A 24,503-nucleotide genomic window follows, 5' to 3' on the forward strand; every position below is an offset into this window, starting at 1 on the left:
GGCGGCGAGGGGCGGGGCCACCCACAGCGGGCAGGGCCAGAGAGGGCGGAGCGTGCGCAGGGCGGGGCTCGCTGTGGCCCCGCCCGCTCGGCGCGGTGAATCCGCCCCAAGCCCCGCCCAGCACCGACGGCGGCCGCCCGGGGACAGCAGGGCCAGCAGGGCGGGAACGCCCCGGAGCGCAGCAGCGGCCTGAGGGCAGCGGGGGGCGGGACAAGAGGGGGCGACACCGCCACAAGCCTCTCCCCACCCACAACTTCAATTTGAAGGTGTCAGAGGCGAGGCCAGAAGGGGTGGGGCGAGCACAAGCCCCACCCAGTCCCCATAACAACCTCAGCTTGTAGAGGGTGAGGGTGCGTGTTGTCCCGCGCTTCGTTTGGTCCGTTTGCGACGTCAGCGTGTGGTGCCAGTGGGTGTCGGTGTCTGCAGGGAGGGGTCGGATGACCCACTGTTGTCCCTTCCAAAATGACCCATTCTGTGATTCTGTCTCCCCACGAACCAGGTGCTGCCGCCAGGGTGTCACCCTGTTCCTGGGCTGTGGGTGCAGTGTCCTTGTGCTGAAGTGTCCCCTCACAGATCCTCACAGGTGTCCCGAAGGCTTTGCAGCTCCACTGCCTCCATGGCCTGACTCTGTGCTCCCATAGCCGGCATGAGGGCCAACAGACCTGCTGGGCTTCACCTGGATCACACCCGGGCATTGCTGTGCCCAGCCTGGCTGCCAACACCTGGGCACAGACCCAAACACTGCCTGTGTGCCCAGCACTTTATGCCCTGTGTAGCCCCTCCATCCCATTCATGTCCTGCTGGGGCTCTCAGGTTGCTCCTATATCCCACTGCCATGGCCATGGCCTACAGGTTGGCCAAGGTCACTGAATTATTTAGGTTGGAAAAGACCTCCAACATCATTGAGTCAAGTTTATGACTGAATACTACCTTGTCAACTAGACCATGGCACTAAGTGACACATTTGTTCCTTAAATGCCTCCATGGATGCTGACTCCCTGAGCAGCCTGTTCCAATGTCTAATCACCTTTACTGTGAAGCAATTCTTCCTAATGTCCCATCTAAACCTCCTCTGGCATAGCTTGAGGTCATTTCCTCTTGTCCTTTCATTTGTTCCCTGGAAGCAGAGCCTGGCCTGTGGTTACACCCTCATCTTAGGGAGTTATACAGAGGGTCCTCCTCAAGTATTCTTTTCTCTAGGCTAAACAACCCCAACTTCCACAGCTGCTCCTCACTGGACATTTGCTCCAGTCCCTTCAGCAGCTTCACTCCCCTTCTCTGGACCCAGGTCTCTGGTGAGCAGGACCATAGGAACCCAGTGGGTGCACCCAGGATATGGTGGCAGCTTACAGCAGGTCTGAGGGGTCTGATGGGTCTCAGTGCCCACAGGGCATCGTTCATACTGTTCAGTCACTGACACCTCGTGGTCCTGGCCCCATCTGAGAGGGGACATGTGTTCAGCTCTCCTGGAGCATGACTGCCCCCCACAGCTGGCCCGGGGTGGACCCAGCACAGGCATGGTGCCCCCCAACACAACCCTGCAGCCCATGGCAGACCCAGTCTGCCCAGTCAGTGTGGGGCTGCTGGAGCCTCCATCCACAGCAGGCTCCGGAGAAAACATCCCCTCTGCCCTCGAGTCAGGATCTGCAGCTCAGTGCTGCCCCAGAGCAGGGCAAGCTGGTGCTGGAGCTAGCAGTACCCCTGAGGTCTCAGCCTCCTGGGTGGCTACAGCATGGCTGGACAGCAGCCAGGTTCTGCTGCAGGTGGGTCTGGCTGTGTGAGGAAGGTGGAGGAAGCTACACACGTCCCTGCTTCTCAGACTGGCTCAGGGCACGGCTTCAGATGGCTGCAGAAACTGGAATTGGATGCTGGTAGCAGGTGGAAGGAGATTCCCACAGAGCAGTGAGGCTGAACTGCCCTGCCTGCTGTTGCTGGCACATAGGCAAGGATATAAAGCTGTTAGAGAGTGTCCAAAGGAGGACTATGAAGATGGTGCAAGATCTGGAGGAGCCATGAGGAATGGCTGAGATCACTTGGTTGGTTCAGCCCAGAGAAGAGCCTGAGGTTAGACCTCATTAGCATCTGCTGCAGCTTCATCCCGAGGCCAGCAGAGGTGCAGCTCCAATCTCTGCTCTCTGTGACCAGTGACAGGACCCAAGGGAATCTCTGTAGCTTTGTCAGGGGACAGTTAGAATGGATATTAGGAAAAGGTTCTACCAGAGGGTGGTCAGGCACTGAACAGGCTCTCCAGGGAATGGTCATGGCCCCAAGGCTGCCAGAGCTCAAGGAGTATTTGGACAAGGCTCTCGGGCAGAGGGTGGAATTTTGGGGGGTCCTGTTCAGGGCCAAGAGTAAGAGTCAATGATCCTTGAAGGTCCCTTCCAACTCAGGATATTATTTATGATCTGTGCAAAAAGGGCCAAGCAAGGACAGGGAAGATGCCAGGTGGGAATCTGCTGCCTCCATCAGGGTGGCCACTGACAGTGCTGTCCCCAGCTGTCCAGGGCCACAGGCTCAGGGGAGATCAATTAGAAGAATCTGCTCAGACAAAGTCTAGGGCAGCACCACAGGTCTCTCCAACAATAGTTCCCAGTGCAATTCGCATTTTTAAGATTATTGCCATGACAGCAGAAATTTACATATTATTAGAAGCCAGTCTTAATTGCTGAGCTGCTCCTAATGTCTTGGAGCAGAAAGGAGCTTGCTGTGATTCATCAAGCTACAACTGCCACTGCTGGGGGCCCTGCCTTCTCAGCCAATTTCCTTGAAACTCTCTCTCCTGCTCCCTCTGCCAGTCCCAGTCCAGCACAGCTCCAAGATCTGTGCAGGTGTCCACAGTATCCATTTAGACGTGACATCCCTCTGAAGGTCCTCTGGGATGATGCCTCTGGAATCCATTTGCCCATGCAGGGCTTGTGCTATACACAGAACACCTCCTGTGTGCCCAGGATTGCCCACAGGTGTTTCAAAGCCCAGTCCTGCCGATCGTGCTAAAGTGGGCACAAGCCCTTGCAGAGCAGGTAGCAGTGGCACGCCCGGGGGTACAGCTGAAACGACCCTACTGGAGGTAATTCCAGCCCAGCCATCAGTGTCCGTGTGGTTTAAAATGGAGGAGGCACTCCATCCCTTTCCTGTCCCTGGCTGGGACAAGATGGATGGAGTGGTCAGAGACTTGCCATGGAAGTCCTTGAACATCTACCTGAGATGAGGAGTCTCCCTGCTCCCCAGCACAGGTCGATCCTGGATCCCTATGGTAGGTGCAGGAGGCTTTGCTGCATCCCAGCCCTGCTCATCCTCCTGGGGCACTCTCCTGTCCCAGCACCTGGACTGCTTCCCTGAGCATTCCGAGGGGAAGCCTGGGATCCTGCCACAGCAGCCCCTGCCAGGAGCATCATTGGCCTGAGCATGCCTCCCCAGCTGGGTGCCAATGGAGACTCAGCGCACCCCCATTGCTGTCTGCAGCTTCCACAGTGGGTCCTCCACGGCGAGATGCTCCCCAGGCTCCAGCCCAGCATGGTTCCCTCCTTCCCGGCGCTGAGCGGCAGCGTGGGAAGGCTCAGATTGCGCTGGAGCTGAGTCTTCGCCACTGGATGGCACACGAGCCCCAGCAGAGGCGCCTGGGCGGGCGGTGCTGAGCAAACCGCTGTCGGCTGTGGGTGCCGGAGGGTGCTGAGAGGTGCGGAGGAGCGCCAGGAGGAGCTGGGGTCCAGCCCCTCAGGTCTGCTCCCTCCACGCCGCCCTCGGGAGTGTCGATGGCTGGGTCGGAGCGGAACTCTGACCTTAGCTGAACAGCATTTGCCGCGCCTCCGGCTGGGCGTCCAGCCACTCCTCAGGAGCACACAATTTTCTTCCTGACCAACACACCCTCCAGATAAGGGTGAGCTTACCTCCCTGCTCCTCGCAGCTGCAATTTTTAAGCCTGCTGGCCTTGATGAGCACGGGCTGAAACGAGCTGTTTTTTTAATATCGTTTTTTGTGCCAATGACACTGCTGGAGGGCAGAGGGTGCCAGCCCAGTCAATAACTCACAATAAAAACTTTTCTCTCCCCCAAATCCCTGACCAGCCAGTTTCCTATCTGCCCCTGTTGCCCTTGCAGCCCTCATCAGCACAGAGGTACCTCTGCATCCATTTCTTCACTGAGACATCTCCACCATCATCCAGGCAGTGCAGGGTGGCCTCATGCTGTGGGATTCCCAGCGCTGCGGTGCTGGGGTGGGGCAGTGCCAGGCTGCCCAGGCTGTGGCTCCCCTGTGGGGTCACCCTGCTCTGGCTTCTCCCAGGTGGTGGTGGTGCTGCCACCTCATCAGATGTGCCGCAGGTCCCTGTGGCCCGGATGTGCCCAGGAAAGTGAGCGGACAGCCAGAGGAATGGACAGGTTGTCTCTCTGCTGCCCTTGGCCCTATTGTTCTGCCACGGCCACTGTATCAACAGGAGCTGGAAGAGGAAACAGGGGCTAAGGATATGCCAAGACCCCTGCTGCTCAGGGAAAGATAAGGAGGGAGGGGGCATTTACGGACTGTCCAGGGGTGGCGGATGCAGGAGGTTCCCCTGTGGTGCAGGAGAGGGAGAGCATTGTGTCCCCAGACAGCTTTCCGTGTACCATGCTGAGTGTGGGCAGTGTCTGGAAATGCATGAGATGCTCAGGTGGTAGTTCAAGCCAGACATTTAAATAGATGTATGTGATTTGCCTGTGAAGCTTTGGTGAGGGCTGGCACTGTGGGGAGGACTCCATCACTCACAGACCCTCCTCATGGCAGAGAGATGGCTGGGCTCTGGCTGGGTTCTTGGGATGTTCATGAATCTGCCAGTCCATTCCCAGGGTTGTCTGCACATCCCAGAGCCCTGAAGGGTGGGATGCAAATGGGCCATCCTGGCTGTGTCTGCCCATGGCCCCAGTATCCAGGCCACTGCACTTCCCAGGAGGAAGGGATGAGTGCCAGGGGACTGGTGGCACTTGTGCCTCCCCCGGACACCCCCAGGATGCGGCAGTCTGCTGTGCACCTGCTCCAGGAGCAGGACACTAACCTTCCCACATCCACTCTGCCAACAAACCAGGACTGAACTTTGAACTTTGCCCTTGAAAGGGATGGCAAAGCCCAAAGAGCAGCTGCCATGGGCCTGGCCAAGGCTCACAGGTCTTGCTTGGAGCACACACAGGAGACACCTCCACTGCCGCGATCTCCTTCCTGGCTCCCAGTCCATGGGTTTGGTGGTCAATGGACCACCACTCTGCAGCAGCTGATGGGCAGCAGCTGAGGAGCTGCTCTGTGTGTGTCCTGGACTTCTCCAAGTGCAGCGCCTGCATGTCTTTGCAGACACCCACTGTCTGTCTGGGAACCAGAGCCAAGCCTTGGCACTTCCAGCCATGTGTGCTGGAGCCAATCGCTGGTGCCTTGTCCAGTCCTGCAGGTTTGCAGTCGTGTCTGCTCACACGACTTCACATTCACAATGTTGTCAAAAGTCCCCAACGCCCCCACAGCCTTCCGGGTGCCCCAAATCCACACCCTCCCAGTCATCAAGTGCTTCCCAGGAACAGTAAGGAGATCTCCAGGCCTGTTTTTCCAGAGAAATCACTGCGACACAATGGCATCTTCAGCTGGAGCCTGGCTTGGGTCCACTGACATGTGGCCAACACCTACAGCCTTTCCTCTCCCTCCCAGCAGTTTGTTTTGTTTCCTTCAACATTTATAGGTCAGCTGGAGTCAAGAGAGCTAATGAGCGGGAGCATGACCCCAGGAACCTTCCAGGGTCTTACAGTCTAGGGACAGGGTGGGATGGAGAATGCTCAAACAGCACACAGCTGACTTGGGAATCCCTGCATTTCAAGGGTGGTGCAGGTCCAGTTCAAAGATGATGGAATTGACTTGCAGTGAAAGTTAAAGGTGAAGGTCTTCATAGAGAAAGTCTATGAAAAGAAAATTAGGAACAGTTTAATATTTATCACATCAGGGAGACTAAACACCATGTTATATTAAACAAGAAAACTGAACAGTTATTTTGCAACCTTTAAGCTATATTTAAATTTATGTTCTCACTGTCAGATCAGATCAAAGGATTTCCTGGGGAATTTATTTGAGGAAGGTTTTTGGGACATACACTTGTGATGCTGCTCTGTTGGGGCACTTGGACTATGACACCAATCACGACTTGTCCTGGTTGTCACTCAGCATCGTTTGCAATGCAGGAACCAACCTGCACATCTGTTCTCTAGTGTGGAAAAAAGCTGGATTGAGGCAAGGAGACTGTGACCTCTCCAGCATCTCTGGTAGACCACTGGACATGCCCAGTTCAGGGGGAGGTGAAATGCAAAAGCCAGCTCCTTGTCCTTTGCTGCTGGTAGGTCCCACTCAGAGGACACAGGGATCAGGCTCAGGAGCCACAGCCACAGAGCAAGTGAGCACCAGTGGAAGCACGAGGCCTTCACCTGCCACTCATCTGCTGTGCAGCTGCAGCACTTCCCAGCACTGCTGTGGCAGTAGCTCCTGGAGCCAGCACGGGATCCAAAGAGCACACCGACATCAGAGACAGGACAAAGTCTGTCAGGACACAGAGAGGTGTGAAAGGCAAAATGCTGTCACATGTGCCTGATCCACGTGACTGTCAGTGCAGGATGTCGCCCACACTGTCTGCCCACTGCTCTGCACTGGCGACACGTGCGGCCAGGATGGGGATGTCTCCCACCATGCATGTCTCCTGAAGCAAGAACAGAAGCAGGGAGAATCATCCATTCCTGTGGCTACTGAGTACCTGGGACATGCTGTGTGGAGTGTCCCAAGACAATCCCAGTCCCCTGGCATGACCGCGCCCGTCCCTGGTGGGGAGCGGGGCCGAGTGGGTGCGTGTGAGGTGCCTGTGCACCCCTGCCAGGGCATCGCCTTTCAGGGGGCTTTGTCTCCACCATCGCTAATAATATCAAGGTGTTCTGCCAAGTTCCTTCCAGCAAACCTATGACTTCATTCAAAGTGACAGGGGACCTGATTTATTATACTAATGAGCCAGCGATAAATAAACATGACCTGAGAGAATCCCAGTCCCACAATTCCATTCTTGTTCAGCTCCTTGGGGGAGATGAAAGGTTTCCTACAATTTCCCAGTGCTACCCAGAATCTCCCCTACTTGATCTGCCAAAGCTTTCTCCTGCTGTTGAGCCTGGCATTTGATTGAATTGACAGAAGCAGCTTATTAATTGTACTAATGAGGAGCTCTGCAATATGGAGTGGTGGAGAGAGTCCAGTGTGGCTAATAAAATGCTCAAAGCTGAGCAGAGCATAAGGTCACCGTGTTGCCAGGCTACTGGCTAAGCTGCCTGGAAAACGAATATGTGAACCAGTAGGTGACTCTGGGAAAAATATTGCTCCAGAACTCACATAATTAATAGGACAGTGACGCTTTATTTTCTTAGGAAGAATATAGAGCAGGGAGAGTGTGTGTGCACAGGCGTTGCAACCGAGTGGCTGGGGTGGCTGGGGGCTGCGGGAGCTATGCTGGGGGTGGGATAACAGGGTCTCCTCCTCTCCTGGCCTTTTCCCAGCAGCCATTTACTCCTCCTCGCAAACACGCAGGAGCCCAGAGCCAGGCTCCAGGAGAGGCCTGAGGAAGGTGTCCACACTGTGACAGTTTTGTGTGGCCTGAAGGGAGATTTTGGATATCTGGGAATAAGGGAACTGCCCCATGTTTGACCTGAGCTAGTTCCCCAAATACCACTGCAGGAAAAGATAAACAAAGCTAATTAGAACTAATGATAACTGTAAATTTGGCAAGGGGATGTTCTCGGGATCTCTGATCTCTTGAGACAGTAATTCCCACTGGGAGTTTACCACACAGCCCCCAAGGGTTTATAGCAATAAACAGGAATATTTTTGCTCCACTAGGAAGGAAAAAGGAAAAGAAAGGGACAAATACTGATCTTAATCTCTTTATTTGCAACTAGTTTTGTAGCCCCCATTCAAGTTCTCCAAATTGTACCTCACCAGGGGAGCTTTTTCTCATACCAGACTGTTATCTGAGCAAAGCCCTGGAGCACGAGCGTCTGCCTAAAGCAAACACTGGAAAAAGGTCATTAATCTTTCAGGCTTGTGTTGGACTTGCAGCTGTGGCACTGGGGGCTCCCACGTGCCCTTTGTGCTATCTGTGAGGCTTCATGGGCTGCCAGCTCTGTGCTGGGAAATGTCAGTGGGGTCTCTGCACAAAGCGGGATCTCCAGGGCTCTGGAGTGTCCCCCAAGCACAGAGCTGCAGGCCACTGTGCCATGGACTGGGTGGGCACTGACATTTTTCCCCACTCTATCAGCAGAAACAGCCTTTCAATGTGCCATCAGGTGGACTGGGATTGCCTTTAGGAGAGACAGGTTGATGTGGCTGTGGTGGCCAGAGAGTGGCCACCATTACACAATCCACCATGGTAATGTTAGGAGAATGAAGCAACATGACAGAAATGGCTTTGCCTGGAGATGAGATCATGAAAGATTTACCCATCTAAACAGAGAGGGAGGCCCTCTAACTGCTGTGGGTGTCTCTGGCTGTGTGGAACTGGATCCTGCCCATGGAGCAGCTCCTGGGGAGCTGCTGGTTGCTGCCATACTGTCCTGGGATAAGCCAGCTGCTGTTCCCCACAGTGGGGGGGTGTTGGGGCAGGCAAGAGCATGAGGTGCCCCAGACCCATGTTCCTGAGGAGCTATGGCATGTGGCCTGGTGGTAGGGCTCAGACATCACCTTCAAGGTGGTGAGGTGGGAGCTGAGGTGGAGGGGCAGAAAGGGAGAAAAGGCAGCCTCTCTCCATGCTGTGCCCCAGGGCTGCTGAACAATGGCTGGAAAGGTGATGAGGAGATGGGAAGTGCGAGGAGAATGACAGGACATGCTCTAATTGCCCATGTGCCACTCCTGCCAGATCCAGGCCGGCTCCCTCCTGCTGGCACTTCCCTCGGGCTGCAGTCTCATCCCTGGCCCCATGGCTCCCTGCCCCACAGCTTCCTGCCCCACAGCTCCCTGTCCCACGGCTCCCCGCCCCATGGCTCTCTGCTCTCCTAAGGACCTGCCAGACCTTCCCTCCCAAAGTCTTTGTTTCCCATCTCTAGAAGCCAGTGGATCTGAGGCTCAGGTTTCCAAAGTAAAAAACCAATTTCTTCCTCTTCCAATTGCCCCTGTTTTGTTTTGTTTCCTGACTCTTCTCAAACAGCCTTGAAAGCCAGGCTGCTGCCACTGGGGCAGCCCACAGGTGCTGTGGTGGCTCTCCCTGGCACCCAGGGCCACTCCAGTGAGTATGAGCCCCCTGTGAGCTCTCCAAAACCTTCACATGAATGGGTGTGGGAGCCAGGTGCCTTTCCCAGGGAGCTGCCTGCACCCTGGGCTCAGCAAATGCAAGCTGGCCAAGCACAAAGCTGCAGCTTAGCACAGCCCAACATGCCAGAGGGTGGGTGGACAGCATTGCAGTAGATAGAGAGCAGGGCCAGAGTTAGGGTTCCTGGGCTCCAGTATCCAGATGGGACACAGCCCCAGCCTCAGCATGGCCTCAGCTCTGGCTCAGATGGGATTCTGGTTTTCTTCAGACAGAAATGGGTGATATTAATCCCCTGGTCACCCCAGGGATCCATGCCTGGGGTCACAGCTTCTGAAACCTCACGAAGATCCATGCAGGATTAGGGGTGTACGGAAGTGCAGACTCTGCTCCAAACAGGCTGGTCCATGGATTCTGCCCCATAAGAGGGAGTTTCATCTGAATTCCCCCACAAGGGAAGTGAAACTAAAGATTTCCTGGTGTGAAGGGTCTGCCAGCACTGATGCAGCCCGCTGTCCTGCTGCCTGGGGTCTCTTGGGCAGGGCGAACCCCTCCACAGTATCCTGCCCTCAGTCCCACTCCCCCCCTCACTGAGGATACCGAAGGCCCCTCTGCCAAGTTCCTCTGCCTGGCTTCTCCTGCCGGCTTGAAATTCACTTGGGAAAAGAATACTTAGACTAATAAATAACAACCCTGGCGGCTGGCCAGTGATTCAAAGGCTCCAAAAACGAAGCCGAAATTTGCAGCTGGCCACACTCCCTGCCTGGCTTGGCAACAGCGCTGGTGTCTGAACACCTGCCAGGGCCAGGAGCGACCGCGGCGCCTGCAGCGGAGCGCGCCGAGCCGGCCGCGGGGCATCGTGCGTGCCTTGGCACCGCTGCTGGGCCGCCGAGTGCGGCTGTACCTGTGCCCCGGGCTTTATTCTCACAGAAAGGGATCTTCTGGCTCCTGGGAGCAGCTCTGCCAGGACAAGGAAAACGACCTGGAAAAAAAAAAATATGTTTGCAAACAACGCTACTGCTGTGGGAGGCAGAGCGCACGACGGAGCTCTCCGGGTTCAACACCGCAGTGTGTTGAACGCTGCTGCTCAGCATTCCCGCATACTGCGGACTCGCGGCCAGCCAGACTGGCCCTTCGCCCCACCCTGGGCGGGCTGGTGTCACTGCCTGAGCCAGCTGAGCACCAGCTCAGCCAGGACGGTGCTGCTGGGGTGGTGAGGGAGCCGGGGCTGGCTGGGCAAGGGGGTCACTGCAGTGCTGGGGGGTGAACAGGCGGCTGTGAAAAGGCAGCAGAGCCTGGCAGAGGCTTGGGGCTCCTGCAGAGAAACACAAACTTTGATAATCTTAAATGACAAGGAGGCAGAGAGGTGCAGGGGAGTGGAGGAGCCGAGCAGGAGGCTATTGGAAGGGCAGGGCACTGGGCTGCAGCCCCTTGGCCTCCCCATGCCCAGGAAAGGGTGTCATGTGGAAAGGTAATTGGATCGCGGGATTTACTGAATGATACTGTGGATTATTTCACAACCATCATGTCACAGTATAATCTCGTTATGGCACTACACAGCCACGTGCATGTGGAGCCCTACTGGGCCCACGGCTGGTGACACACAAGGACCTGCCTGGCCTGTATGTTTGCTGAGGCTTGATCTGAGACCAGACAGCGGAGGAGGGGCCATTTAGTCAAAGGTGGTTGGTGACAGCTGGGATTTTTTGGCATTTTCCAAGACACACAAGAGGCTGGGACAGGATGCTGTGGCTGTGTGGCAGAGAGCTGAGCCCTTGGCTGCAGGAGGAACACTGGCAGTCCTTGCCCCCAGCATGGGCTTCTGGGGCAGAGGCAAGAAGTGGCCATGCAGCTTGAAATGCAGCATAGGTGCTGGGCTGGTTCTGGCAGAGCTCAGACACTTAGAGGGAAATTCTCCATCCTGGGAGACCTGAGCCCCAGGCATCCTAGGGGAGCATGGTCAGGGCATCTCACAAGGAAAAGGGGGCTCGGATAATGCAGGAGACCTGGAAGCATTGTCAGGGCATCTCACAAAGAAAAGGGGGCTGGGATAATGCAGGAGACCTGGAAGCAGGGTCTGCAGCTGCTGCTAGCCCTGACAGATATCTGCTGCGAGCCCAGAGCACGTGCCTTCCCTCCTGCTCCCTGCACCACAGCTGACTGCTTTTCCAAAGCATAACAGAGGCAAATCCCGCCTCTGAGACATGAAAACATAGCACACCCCCACGAGGTGTGTAAGAATAGCAGATGAGCCGGGGCAGGCAAACAGCCTTGACCGCAGCTTCCTGCCACAGGAGCAACAAAATGGAACTGAAGGAGCCCTTGTGTCTCTGCACTGGGACATATGGAGCCAAATGGGGACTCATCAGTGCAGGGGTCTGAGACCTCAGCCCATCCGGGCTGGTGCCTGAATCCCCAAAAACAGAGGGGGTAAGGAAACTCTGTCATCCTCCTCTTCCTCCCTCTCCCTCCAGTTCAGGACAGGAAAGTGAAAACCACAGGGCAGCATTGAGAGCTGCCACCACCTAAGCCATGGCACTGGTCACTGTGTGATTAATGATGTTTGGTGCTTGTGCCCTAATGAACTTCCACCCAGAAAGTAAGTATTTGTACCCGGCAGCAACAAGCTTAATCAAAAACAAGCTTTTTGAGTTGTTTTTTGTTTGCACCCAACTGAAACATGGAAATCTGAAACACTGCAGATCAGCCAGCTCTCCCACAGCAGCTTTCTAGCAGGTTAACTTTGAACTGGGATGATAACAAATTATCTGCTAAACACACATGTGGAGGGAGCTCCGTGCCAGTCTGTCTGACTTATCTGTAGCTGCTCCTCCTCTAAAATTCTAATTTTCTTTGACATTTTGTGTCACCCAATTTTGTTCCTTTAAGCCTGTAAACCAGGGACAGGGTCGCAGTGCCTTTATCCTAAAATGAAGCATGACCTCCTGCTTTAAAACAAGAGCTGGCTTTATTTATCCCCAGGCTGGGCTTGGGGAATAACAGAAATGTTTGTTGTCCCACAAAGACTGGCTTACCAGCTATTATTAGAGCAGTAATGGCAATTTAGAACGAGCTTACTAGCCACATTTAACCCTATTCTTTGATTATGGAAGATCAGAGATTTGTAACTGGGGTTGTTGCAACAGTTTTCTTCTGATGGTTTTTGGAGCCAGCAGGGTGCACCCACCCTGTGCCTGTGTAGCTGTCAAGCCATGGGTGGTTGTGCTGCCATGAGGGTCAAAAATCAGTTCATGGGGCACGTGCCCAATTGAAGAGGAAGTTCTAGCTTGCATAAAAAACTCATTAAATTGCTTTATTAACTCCTTCTGCCTGTAGAGCTCAGTCACCAGAGTGTATGTGAAACCAACACAAAACAGCACATGGAGAGGGCAGGACTGAATTTGCTGATGACAGCTAGTTTTGCTGGACACTTCACAGTGTCCAAATCTTATCTCCAGTAATGTTAACTTGGAAGGCAGGACTTGGGCCCTGTAAATATACTTCCTTCCCCAAAACAACCTTCTTTCTTCTCACCACTATGGACAACACTATTTCAGAGAGAGAAGAGTGGGACCTGATCTACTCTGTGGCATCTCTGCCTGTTGTGGGAAGTGGAATGAAACTATCTGTAAGGTCTCTTCCAACCTGAATGTTTCTATGATTTTATGATTCTGTGATGACCTGCAGAATGGGCAGAGCAAGTAGGGTGGGTGAGCAGAGTGGGGAAACCATCCTAGTGGGATGAGATGAGATGAGATGAGATGAGATGAGATGAGATGAGATGAGATGAGATGAGATGAGAGGAGGGTGTTGACAAGTGGTGAACGTGGCAGTGAAGCAGCAGGTTCCCAAGGACAAGCCACTTGCATCCTGACCTGAGCTTTGCTGCTGGCAGGGTATAAAATCCCATCTCTGTGGTAGCAAAAGGCAAAGTTGCCAAAAGCTGTTCTGGGGCAAGGGCTGCCTCCAATTGTCTGTGTACTTTGGTGGTGCTGGACTTAGGCCTCTGTTTGTGCAGGGAGGGCACCTGACCCACTTCAGAAAGAGCCGTCTCCAAGCGAGCCAGCCACGGGCACTGCTCCTTGCTCACTTTTGCCCAGGGTCAGAAACGATGCTGGGTTGGGCCCTGGGAGGGAGCAGAGCCTGCAGGGTGTCCTCCCTGCTCAGAACTGGGGCCCACTCCCTATCTGCAGCAAGCCTGTGTCGGGGCAGCAGCAGTGAGCTCCTCTCCGGGGATCTTTCCTCCAAACAAGCAGGGTCAAACAAAGCCAGGGAGACAGATGCTTTCCTGACATTGTCAGTCCAGGCTCTTTGGGAACAGAACAAGAGAGGTTTTGGAACAAGCAGCACAAATACATATTTACACACACACACACAATAGGTTGTGTGCTCACAGTGTGGGATGGGAGCACACTGTGGTTTGTCCTGCCACTGGGCCCTGCCAGCAAGGGGAAGATGGAAACAGTAACACACTCAGCCAGGAAGAAACCGCCAGTGTTGGCTCTCCTGTCTCCCTTGCTCACCTCCATGTAGCCTGATGAGCTGTGGGCTGGGCATTTGAAGAGACAGCCAGCTGCACCAGCTGGGGCATTGCTGGCAGTGTGCTGCAGGTACCACCTTTCTCTCTCTTTTCATTACTGATGGCCTCTGGGGGGCTGTTTTGGGGGAATGTTCAGATATTGAGCCAGCCCAGAGAGGGTTGGGGTTGGAGGATGGGGCTGAATGGTCTCATGCTGCTGCCATTGATGGGGGCAAGAGAGTTTGGGGCACCTGGGTAGGGATGCCAGGGGACAGTCACACAGACTATTGTCCCCTCTGCCTGCCCTTGGCCCCATGAGTGGGGTCATGTTCACTGCACAGGCACAAATGTGACTCCAGAGGTGGTTCTCCTCAGAAACTCAACCTGAACCACCAGGAGCTCACCTGAGGGCTCTGCATTCCCCTTACTGGTGCAGGAGAATGGGAGCATGTCCCTGCCTTCCTCACTGCAGCTTCTGCCTTTGTTCTCTGACAGTCTTCCAGATACACAGCAGCCCAGGCTCTGCACCATGGGGGTCTGCACTGGTGCTGGCCTGGCAGAGGGACAGGGCTCAGTGCCTTCCCCAAGGATGGAGAGGTGCTCAGCCCTGAGAATCTGTATACATGGTCCAGGGGTGACCCTCATGGCCCACTCCACACGTGCCTTCCTTCCTAAGTGCTTCTCATCTTGGCTATCCCAGTGCAGATACACTGACAGTCAGGGCTCCCATGTAGAGTGGCAGAAGCAGGCTCCACGCTGTCCATCGGTTGGGTGCTCAAGCCAGCAAATCCCAGTCATCTGGTACTTGCCAGGCTCCAGTTTAAAAATACCTAAGGAAAATAATCTTCCAGGCTCATCAAGGCCAAAGCAATTCTGAGCAGCCCTCTGGACAAATACTGGGGTTTTTGTTTTTGTCTGTTTTCAGCATGCACTTGTCTCAGCTCTCACTGAGTGGGGTCAGGAGGTCCCAATGGCCATCCCAGCCATGTTGTGACTTGGGAGGGGAGTGTCAGGCCAGACAACCACAGCGTGCCGTGGGGCAGGCATGCGTGGCCCTGTTTAGAAGCAGGAGTGGCCTGAGAGCAACTGAGGCCACAACATGTTCGGGAGTGAGGTGTTTCATGCCCAGGCCTGTGGCACTCGCCCTGGCCAGTGCTCACCCTCTGTTTCAGCCTCCTCCTTCTTCATCTCTGGATCCCATGTATTCATGTTCCAAAGCACCAGGTGGGTCTCTCCAGTGATCACCCCCAAGCTGGGAGCCCTGAGGCTGGCAGTCACCAGAAGCAGCAGGAATAGATGCTCCAGTGCTGTGGGCACTCACCCTATGTGACTGGGTGGTGGGACCAGGGACTGAGAGACATGTTCACAAGGTGTCAGGGTCAGCTGGTCAAACTTCTTGGCTCTCAGGCTGCCTCCAGTCCTTCCCCTTCCTCTTCAGACCTACAAGAGTGCCCCAAGCTCCCCTGACATGATGCAGGACCAAAAATGTCAAGTGCTACAGAGAGAAATCTGGCTTTGTGCAATATCTCAAGAAAACAGCTGTTATAGATGCTGCAAAGGAGAAATAGAACTGGAGCACAGCCCAGAGCTCCGGCTCATCCCCATGGTGATACTACCCTGAGCTCACTGAAGGTAGCATCCTTCCAGAAGCAGCCCAGTCAACAAACCCATCAGCAGTGGAAATTGATCTTAAAGATGCATTGTGTGGAGAGGGAGAGGTGCTGAAGCCTGTTTGGAGATCAAGAGACATGTCTAGGAATGCCACCAACCTCTTGACAACCAGGGATCATGCAAGGCAGGCTGAAACCAGGAGGAAACAGCCTCTCTGGGCAGGGATATAATGGAGAATGAAATGCAGATGAGCCAGTGTTATTGACATATGAAATTATTTGGTGCAGGATATGGTTAAATTATTTGCTGAGCCCCCACCTTTTCCTCCCCACCCCAAGAACAGGAATAGAGTCATTAAAACAGCGTGTTCTGGGACAGTGGAGATCCCATGGGAGAACTGGACACAGCAAGAAGTACATCCACTGCTGTGGCCCGTCCCAGTACCCTTGCCTCTTGCCTCAGGGGTCCCCAGCTCTGCCAGAAAGCTTTAGGATAAAGATGATCCCAGCATCTGGTGTATGTAGCAGAACAGGATCTTGTGCTGGTCAGACTAGTTTGACTGACCCTAGCCTGAAGACAACAACAGTGTTGCTGGGATGCAGTTAGGTGTTCATCCAGCAGCATCACTTCCATCTCTCCTCCATGGTGATGCCCCATTCCAGTGGGCTGTCACTCCCCGGGGTGATATTTACCCACCAACTCCCTCGTGCCTGCATAGAAACACCAGCCCCTTCCCCTGCCTGCATGGAGGCACAGGCAGCACTGGCTACTCACCCTAAAGGATGAGTTACCTGCTTGAGAGAGAGCTGCTGCTGCGAAGATATGCTTGTCAGACAGCCAGCACTTGGGAAACAAGGAAACAGAATGTGGAAAGAACAAGTCACTACACTGGGAACATATGGGATAGCAATCAGGGAGGACAGCAGCCCACACACTCCTTGAAGAGAGAGCAGAGAGCTTCATGAGTGAGTCTTCACAGAGTGTTGAATTAGTATTGGAAAAAGGACATTGAACAGCCTCACTTTCTTCTGGTCCAAGAATGGAGGGGCAGGAGGAACAGAGATACTATTTCTTGTGGCAGATAAGTTCCTTGGCAAAGGCTGATGTACTTGTGCAGGCTGCAGCATGAGGGGCCCATTGAACAGAACCAGGGAGCTCTTACCCCAGAGCATGAGGAAGAGGCACAGTGTAAGGCACAAGGGAGGACTACAGCAATGGTGACATCTCAACTTTTTCCATGTGGTCTCCATGTGGTTAAGGATCTCTTATTTCTAGGCAAGCTCTTCAAGGAGAGGATGCTTCTCCTGGCAGCAAAGAGCAGGAGTGGCAGCTGCCAGGATGCAGCTGGACCCAGCTCAACCTTCTCTTTCTAGGCAGGATGCAGCAAAAACAGGTCAAAGCAAATGCAGCAGGCAAAGCTCTCTACAGGGCACAGTTACCCTCTTCCCATCTGGAACAGCAGGACCATCTGACTTGCTGCCACTTGCCTCTGACTGCCACCACCCCACACCATCCTCCTCACTCCCTTTCCCCTGGATCTCACAGGGAGGTGGAAGTCGCTTTTGGTCAGGGCTTCTGAGAAAGACTACAGGAGGTTATCCTCTTTCTGCTGACCTTACATCGTCTCATGACCCAAATCACTGTCTGTCTCACCACTCACTGGTCACACAATGCCCCAACAGCTGATCCCCACTGCCACTAGGTAACAAGTGGCTCTCCATGCTGGCAAACACAGGTCTCTCTGACATGGCCACAAGTGTCAGAATCCAAGGGAGATCTCTGGGGAATCACAACCTTGTTAAGTGCTGGTCTGCATTGCTGGGGGACTTCTCCATGAGCCTGACACAGGCGGCAACAGAGCAGCAATGGGAGTCCAGACAGGTAAAGAGTGTTGGCCTAAATGAGCATAGAAATGAACACAACCACAGAGGTCTTCCATCTCAGCAGGCCCTTTCTTTCTATGGCGGATTATTTTCTAAACAATGACAGAGACCGTTACACCAACACACCCCTGAACAGTGTCATACCTATATCATCCATGGAGGAGAACTTGCACATTCCATGAGGACAGTGATCTGATCCCTTTTCTTCTGCTTCCATTGTCATGGGGTAAACTCAGAGCCTGGAAGCTCAGTTGAAGTGAAATGTCAATCCAAAAGTTCAGAAAACCCTTTTCCAAAGCGTAGTCAGGATGGATATCTCAATAGAACAGACTTTCCCAAGAGAATTCCAATAATTCCTGGATTTGGACTCATGTTATTACTTCTCTTATCAAGCAGGACATGCGTATTCATGACAGATGAGGACTAGACTTCTACATCTGCTAGAGACATTAATTCCAAGAGAAATCAAAATTAATGATTATGTTTTGAGATTACTAGAGGTCATAGGTTGTTTACAGTGGAACACAAAAAACCTGAATTTGTACTGCTCTGCTGAGGCCCCTCTCACATTCTGAAAATGAAATGGTTTGGCTATCCCGGATGTTGAACTTGATCATTGTCCACTACAAATGCAGTCAGAAGCAAGACTTAGTGTTGCTTTTCAAGGACAGCTTTGTTGCCCAATATCCTGAAATAATATCCTGTTTTCCTCACAAGAAAAAAAAATCTCCTAATAGGATTAATATTAAATCCGTTTTTTAAAGGAGACAAAAATGCAGCAGCACAGAGCAGGAAGGACTCCTTCCTATTTTCAGTAAGATGGAGACACAGCAGGAGCAGCAGGAATAGGAACAGCAGAGATGTCCTGGAGCTTCTCACCTGCCCTTCCAGCCTATCACTGCTCACTTGAGTTCTGCCATCTCCAGCCTCTTGTTTTGCACATTACTCTAAAACCCACCCAAATGGGGCATTGCATGTCAGTGCCAGATGAAGAACATTCTCTCTGGCTTCATTCATCCTAGCAGTACTGAGTCTTCTCAAAGGAAACTGGAAGTTTCCCTTGAGAAAACTGGAATCCACCACAGCACTTCCCAGTGCTTGTCCCCTGTGGAGCAGAGAACTTGAGCCTAGGAAGGATCTTAACAGCAGAGCCAAGAGGCACCTTGATCCAAAATTGCCCCTTTGAATTGTTATTTATCTTGTTGTTTAAGCAAAACAAAGTGCAGGCCTCTCCCTGCTCAGTCACACAGGAATAGATGGATCAAGAGATCCTCCCACCCACTCTCTCTTTGGGTTATGGTGTCTTACCTCAGAAGTGGGTGAAAGAGTTGGTTATAGTCCCTGGCCTTTTAGTGAGTGCACCTGGTCGATTCAGTGCCTCAACACGCTCAGAATTAATCCGTGACCATGCTTGCTCTGATGGAGGAGCCGTGGTTCTTTTGATATGGAAGTGCTTGCACCTCCTCACAGCTGCTCTGTCTCCATCTGTGGAGTGTCACTGTTTATTCCCTTCTTTCCCTTCCTTGACTCACAGTTGAACTACACCACTCTTCTTTTGGCTGTAAAACAAATTAGAGCATTAGACATGCAACCCAGAAACCAAGTAGCATCCATTAGGCTTTGGGATACAGCAGCCAGAGAAAAACATTCCCAGGTAACAGTCCCTTTGTGCAGGACGTGGGACACGTGGGGACTGAGGAACATGGGATGGATGGCTGCCATAGGCTGGTTTGCATCCAGAGATGGAGCTCTGCTTGGGATGGGAGCATGCTCCCAGCAAGGGCCTCTCCCGTGCACTGAGGTGTTTGTCATGCGGAGCCTGGGACTGTTTTATCCTGCAGAACCAAATTGTGGGTGAAATGGTGAGGGCATCCAGCTCCTTCACATCCCTGGGCACAAAGGCCCAGCTGAAATAACTGCGATCCACCACAAATGTCCCCCGGGGCAGTGTGTTCTTATCTTCATGGGAACACAGCTGCCACTGTGGGCTGGCAGCGCTAAGAAATGTTGTGGTGACCATAAAAGCACAATCGTCAGGCAACGGATTACAATTTTAATGGATTTTTAAGTGCTGATGGGTCTTAATACAGACACTGTATACAGCATTCTGCACCTGAAGGGGCCCAGGACCACCGGGGGCAGGGCCAGGTATGCCAGGAATGTGGCCAGGACTGCCGGGAGTGGGGTCAGGGCCCCCGGGAGCAGGGCCAGGAACCCCACAGGTTGGGTCAGGACTCCCGGGAGCGTGTCCAAGACCCCCGGGAGATATCAGGATCCGCCACTGAGGGGCAAGGGGACCCCCGGCTCCTGCCTCGCGAGTGGAACTCCCGCGCCGAGTCACTCCGTGGGACAAATTCAGGGAAATCCCGCGTTGCCGCCGCGCCGGGCAGTGTCATCCGGCCCGGCCTCCCGGCACAGGCGGCCCCGATCCCCGTCCCGCTGGCAGCGGGGCCCGCAGGGCCGGGGCGGGCCGCGGCGGGGCGGTACGTGCCGGGGCGCACGGCCCGGGCCGCGGCCGCGGGGCTGAGGGGGCGGGCGGGGGTCGGGGGGGGCCCGGCCAGGCGCACGTGGCGCGCGGGGGCGGGGCTGTGCCGGGCCGGGCCCGCCCCTCTCCGCCCCCCGGGCCCCTCCGCCCTTATAGCGCCGGGGGGCGGGGGCGGCCGCACTCGGCGGCGGCGGCGGCACCGCAGGTGAGGCTCGGGCGGCCCGCGTGGCGCGACGGGGCGGGCGGGAAGGAAGGGGAGGCGGCGGTTTCAGCGTCAGGCCATCGGGTCTGGGAGCTCCACATGTGCCGGCGGCTCCCGGCCCGGCTCGGCTCGGAGGTCCTGGAGCCAGTGATAGTCCTGTGCCGTTCTTGGGGAGGGGGCCCGCCCCCGTGGCCCGTCGGTTTCGCACCGGCATTTCTGGCTCTATTGGAACCGCCGCTTGGGTCTCCCCCGCCCCCGAACTGAGGGGGGAGCCATGTTTTGTTCCCGCTCTGGTATGGCCGCGTGGTGAGGATCCCACAGCGCCCTGCCCCGTCCCCGTCTCGCCGGCAGCAGCGCTCTGGGGCCGGGCTTTCTCCCGCCTCCTTCTCCCGGTGAACGGTCAGGATGGATGGTGGGGGCCTCGGGGGGCCCGGGTAGCCCGCTTGCCCCGAGGTGGGGGTTCCCTCTTGCGGGAAGCTCCGCGTTCTCCCTGCCCGGCCCCTCAGGCTGCTGCCCCAGCGTGTCTGTGGAGCCGCTCGGGGGAATCTTCGCATCATTTGAGGGCGCTCGATAAACATTGGGGTGCAGGGAAGAGGTGATCACTGTGTGTGTTTGGCTCCTGATAAAGACGGGGGGGCCTGGAAGCAGCGTGGGAACCATGTCGTGGGAGTGGGTCTGCGGTATGGGGCTGCCCGGGGGTAGTTCCCGTCCCGATGGGGAACCCTCCTGCAGCCTCCATCACCCGGGCGAGCACTGCACGGGGATGCCGCGAGCACCGGCTTTCAGGTGGTTCCTCTTGGCAGGTGCTCAGAGCTGGACCTCGGGCATTCCAGGCTGCTCAGGTGCGTGAGTCACCCAAGCCTTTGAGCACCGTGCTCCCCTGCTGGCTGTGCGGGATGGACCGCAGAACCGTGCTCCGCGTCCAGGAAAGGCGCCCTTAGCGCTTGTTTCTGCCTTGCTCAGGGAAGAGGTAGTAGTAGTAGGGTCTTGATGACCCCATGTGTGTTTGGGGCGCGCATTCCACCCTCCGGTGTGTGCATCACTCAGCCGGTGAGGCGTTGTGGTGACCAGCAGCAGAAAACTGGGGCTGCTGGAGTTCACTGGTGGCCGGTGGTAGCTTACACTCGCTGGGTTGCAAGGGGCTGTCAGAACGCTCCTAGAGCCAGCACCTTCCAGCTCTGGCCCTGGGGTCAGCTCTGCTTGAAGCCTGGTGGCCCCTGGTAGGTGTCTGCTGGTCCCAGGGTGAGATGCTCGGGGAGTTCAGCGGGACTGGGCTCCAGACGTGCTGCTGGAATGCTTCACCCACGGTGGGTGCTGCAGGTCGGGCAGGAGTCCTGCAGCGGGAGGGTCCACAAATGCCTCATGAAAGTGAACGGTGCTGGAGGGTTTGAAAGTTGACTTAGGCAAAGGGGATGAGTGTGAACAGGAGTATCAGAAGGAAACTGTAAATTGTATCTGCAGCAAGAGAGGTGGGATTTGTGTCCTGAAACAGTAAATAGCCTGAATGCTCATACCGTACGCTTTAAGGGTGCACCTTTTGCACAATGGTTACTCATGGTCTCAAGCTTTTAAGTTTCTTCTGAGGAAGAAGGTGGATTTTCTTAGTTGCATCACAAGGAAGCAGGTATAATGATTCTGGGCTTGTGCCTTTCTGGGAGCCTTATGTCTTTTTGTGGTGCACAGGCATCCCATTTTCATGCTAAGTGAGGTAATTTAGTGCTGCTGGATTCTCTTGGGTGACTTTGCACTGAGGTTTCCTTGGCTGTGTCTGGAAGGAAAGGAGCAGTGCTGAGAAATGGGCCAGGGCAGGGAACAGCTGGAGTGTGCTGGGCGTAAAGAAATCCCCCAAACTCCTGATAGCGCCTTTGTTGGGAAGGAACTTTCTTTGTCTTAGATGAACCGCTGAGGTGATGGACCTCCTAATTACAAACAAGTTCTGCTGGTGTATGGCAAATCTCCCTGCCCTAAAGTCGTGGGGGTGCCTGTGGCACCCTTGGGAAGGTGTGAAACATTTTTCTCTTCCAGCAAGTGTTACTTAGAAAAGGTGTGAATGGTGGCATGTGCTTTCTCTTGGCTCCTATTTGGCACAGTTGGCCTGATTTATCTGGCAGCTAAGGTGGAAAATACTCGGTGATTTTCATGCTGTCATTTTAGATCTTCTTTCTTAGAAGTAGAAAAGCTGCACGTAGGTTTGGGAGGTGCATCTCATTAAGCCCTGTAGAGCAAATCTATTGTTGCACTTTTATGGCTTTCCCATTTCCTCCTCTGGAATCAGCGTTTAACAGACTTTTAGGAAAGTGGGAGCCTCTCACCGGTGTATCGGTATGACTCACTGTGTCCTTAGAGCCGCTGCAGAGTAGGTATTCCAGGGCAGTAGCCAAGGAAAATCCACGTGGGGCTGTAGTTAATTACTGAAACCACAATCACCGGAGTGCCACTGGGCCCCTGGTGTGACCTCCTCTCCTGCCTCCATCCCAGTGTTGCCTTGGTCCTGGTTTGAGGGCTGGGTCCTCGGTGTGAGTGTCCCACTTCCATTCATGTACTCCTGGGTCCTTGGTGTGACCTCCTCTCCCACCTCCACCCTTGTGCTTTTGGGTCCTTAGTGTGCATGTCCCACCTCCATCCTGGTGCTTACTCATCTGTGGTTTGAGGGCTCGAAGGTAGCAATAATGTGAAGTGGCTGGGATCAAAATTCAGACTTCTGCTCTTAGGGAAGGGCCCGACAGTTCTGTTTGATGATGACCACTGTGACTTTTTGTGATTTTGCAGCCCCCTGCTTTGCCAAGACACCCGGAGCTGTCTCTGTCTGGCATTGTGGGTCTCTAAGGAAAGAATGCCAATGCTATTCTATACTACATTTTTCTCATTCTGAGGATTTCCGGGCGGGCACAGGGTGTCCTGGGAGCGTTCCTGAGCACCGCTGGTGCGGGGAGGATCAACTCTCTGTCCTGGTAGAGCATGACTTGTGCTCAGGGTGTGACCTGGGGGAAACCTTGTACAGGGGCTTGAGCACCCCCATCCCCTCCTGAGACAAGGGATTGGCTGGTGCTGTGAGAATCCCTTTCCCTAGGGGTGAGGGGACAGTCAGAGAGGGAACTCCAGGTGCTATGCTGGGGGCTGAAGCTGATGTGAGCTGAGATTACATGCAAGAGCTGCTTACATCACATGATATTCATGTAACTGGTCTGCAAGCCCTGCTGGCTGCAGGGTTTGGATTAGAGGGCTCTAGAAGAGCCATGACCACAGCCAGGCTCTGGTGTAGAAATAAGCCAGGCTTTCTCACTTGGGCTTGTTGGTAGTTGCTTAAGCTTGACTTCATGCTTTCTCACACTAGTAAGATGCTTGGTCCTTGCTGAGTGTTGCTGATATTATCAACCAGGCACAGCAGCCCCAAATGGGAGCTTCTCTGGTGGACACAAATACCTGCTCATCTCTCTGGTTGGTTGACTTCCCCCAAAGCTGCCAACAAATTATCCCAACATCTCACTTTGCAGGGCAGCCTGCAGCTTTTCATGCCCTGTGCCATGCTGGGAGTGTTTTGGGGGCTGAGGGGCTGTGTCCACCAGAGAGACCAATTCTGAGTGTCCAGGAAAAGTCCATGGTTGTGGCTGGTGGAGTGAGCAGGTTGATCTGTGTCTCTGCGGGCTGGGGCTCGTGCTGCCAGCGGGGGAGCTGGGGGAGCTGTGCCCCATGGCGTCTGTCTGTCTGCGTGCTGGTGTTGGCTCACTGGCCCGGCAGACCGGGGCATGTCTGGGAATGTGTTGGCCATCCCTGGTGGGAAGAGGCACTGGCTGGGCTGGGCTGCTTCTGGCCGGAACTTTGAGCTTGCCTGTGCGGGCTGCTGGCCTTGAGTGAGCCCTGCCTGTGCTACTGACCTTGGCTAACCCTGGCAGCAAAGGCTGGGGCTGAGCAGGGCCTCAATTGACTATTGTCCTGGTGCAGAGCCCTTGGAAGTGCTGGGGAGTCACGTAGACTATGTGCAGCCAGGTTAAACCCCGGCTGTGGGTGCTTGTTGGAATTAGAGCTCTGTGCATAATGCTCTAAACCCGCTTAAAACTGGTGAAAGTGGTGTCTCAACTCCTGACAATCTGTTTCATCTTACTTCAGGCCAGAAAAAGGCCAAATTTGAAGCTGTAGAGCGTTATTGGCTGTGAACAGCTGGTGATTGCCAGCCTCTTCATTTCCCCAGGAGATCTCAGTTTAGTTTCAGGGATCAGAAGAGGTGTTGGGGGCCTGCCAGCTCCTCATGTTGGGCAAGTGTCCCGTGGATGTTTATGGCCCTGTGCTGAACCTCTTGTGGTGAGCTGGGCTTGGAGGGGTAGATGTGGCTAATCCTTTGGGCTGGGCTGATGGGAACAGGCTCCTGTGGAACAGCATCCCTCTTTCTGCTGGGGGCTTGAGGGAAGAGCTCTCTCGGGGTGTGCCAATTGTGCTGCTAGCAAGGGGCAGCTTTGTGCCCATCCTGCCTGACCTAGGTGTTTCAGTGTTGCCATTTCCAGGCTAAAGGCTGGGTCCAGCTGATGAAGGCA

The 24,503-nt window shown here is 54.5% G+C and overlaps 1 protein-coding gene and 1 long non-coding RNA gene across 4 annotated transcripts in view; one reads left to right on the forward strand and one right to left on the reverse strand.

The window, feature by feature from the left end:
* Window positions 1–24,503, forward strand: part of SLC16A1 (solute carrier family 16 member 1) — a 201,069-nt gene that overhangs the window by 165,545 nt on the left and 11,021 nt on the right. Inside the window, exon 1 of one of the 3 annotated variants that reach the window (XM_083878492.1) lies at window positions 19,915–19,977. The exons of 1 other annotated variant lie outside the window; for it this stretch is intronic. The gene's annotated coding sequence lies outside the window, so the exon portion shown is untranslated. Of the gene's footprint in view, window positions 1–19,914; window positions 19,978–20,793; window positions 20,817–24,503 lie in introns of those variants that run through there. One more of the 3 variants, XM_083878494.1, reaches the window with a different exon arrangement.
* LOC310919300 lies at window positions 17,221–19,773 on the reverse strand. The gene is made up of 3 exons (XR_014591808.1): window positions 19,599–19,773; window positions 18,596–18,846; window positions 17,221–17,724 (listed from the first exon to the last, which is right to left on the reverse strand). It is a non-coding gene; the product is annotated as an uncharacterized lncRNA (long non-coding RNA).

Source organism: Zosterops lateralis, assembly GCF_965231275.1.
Source record: "Zosterops lateralis genome assembly, chromosome: 26".
Classification (NCBI taxonomy): domain Eukaryota; kingdom Metazoa; phylum Chordata; class Aves; order Passeriformes; family Zosteropidae; genus Zosterops; species Zosterops lateralis.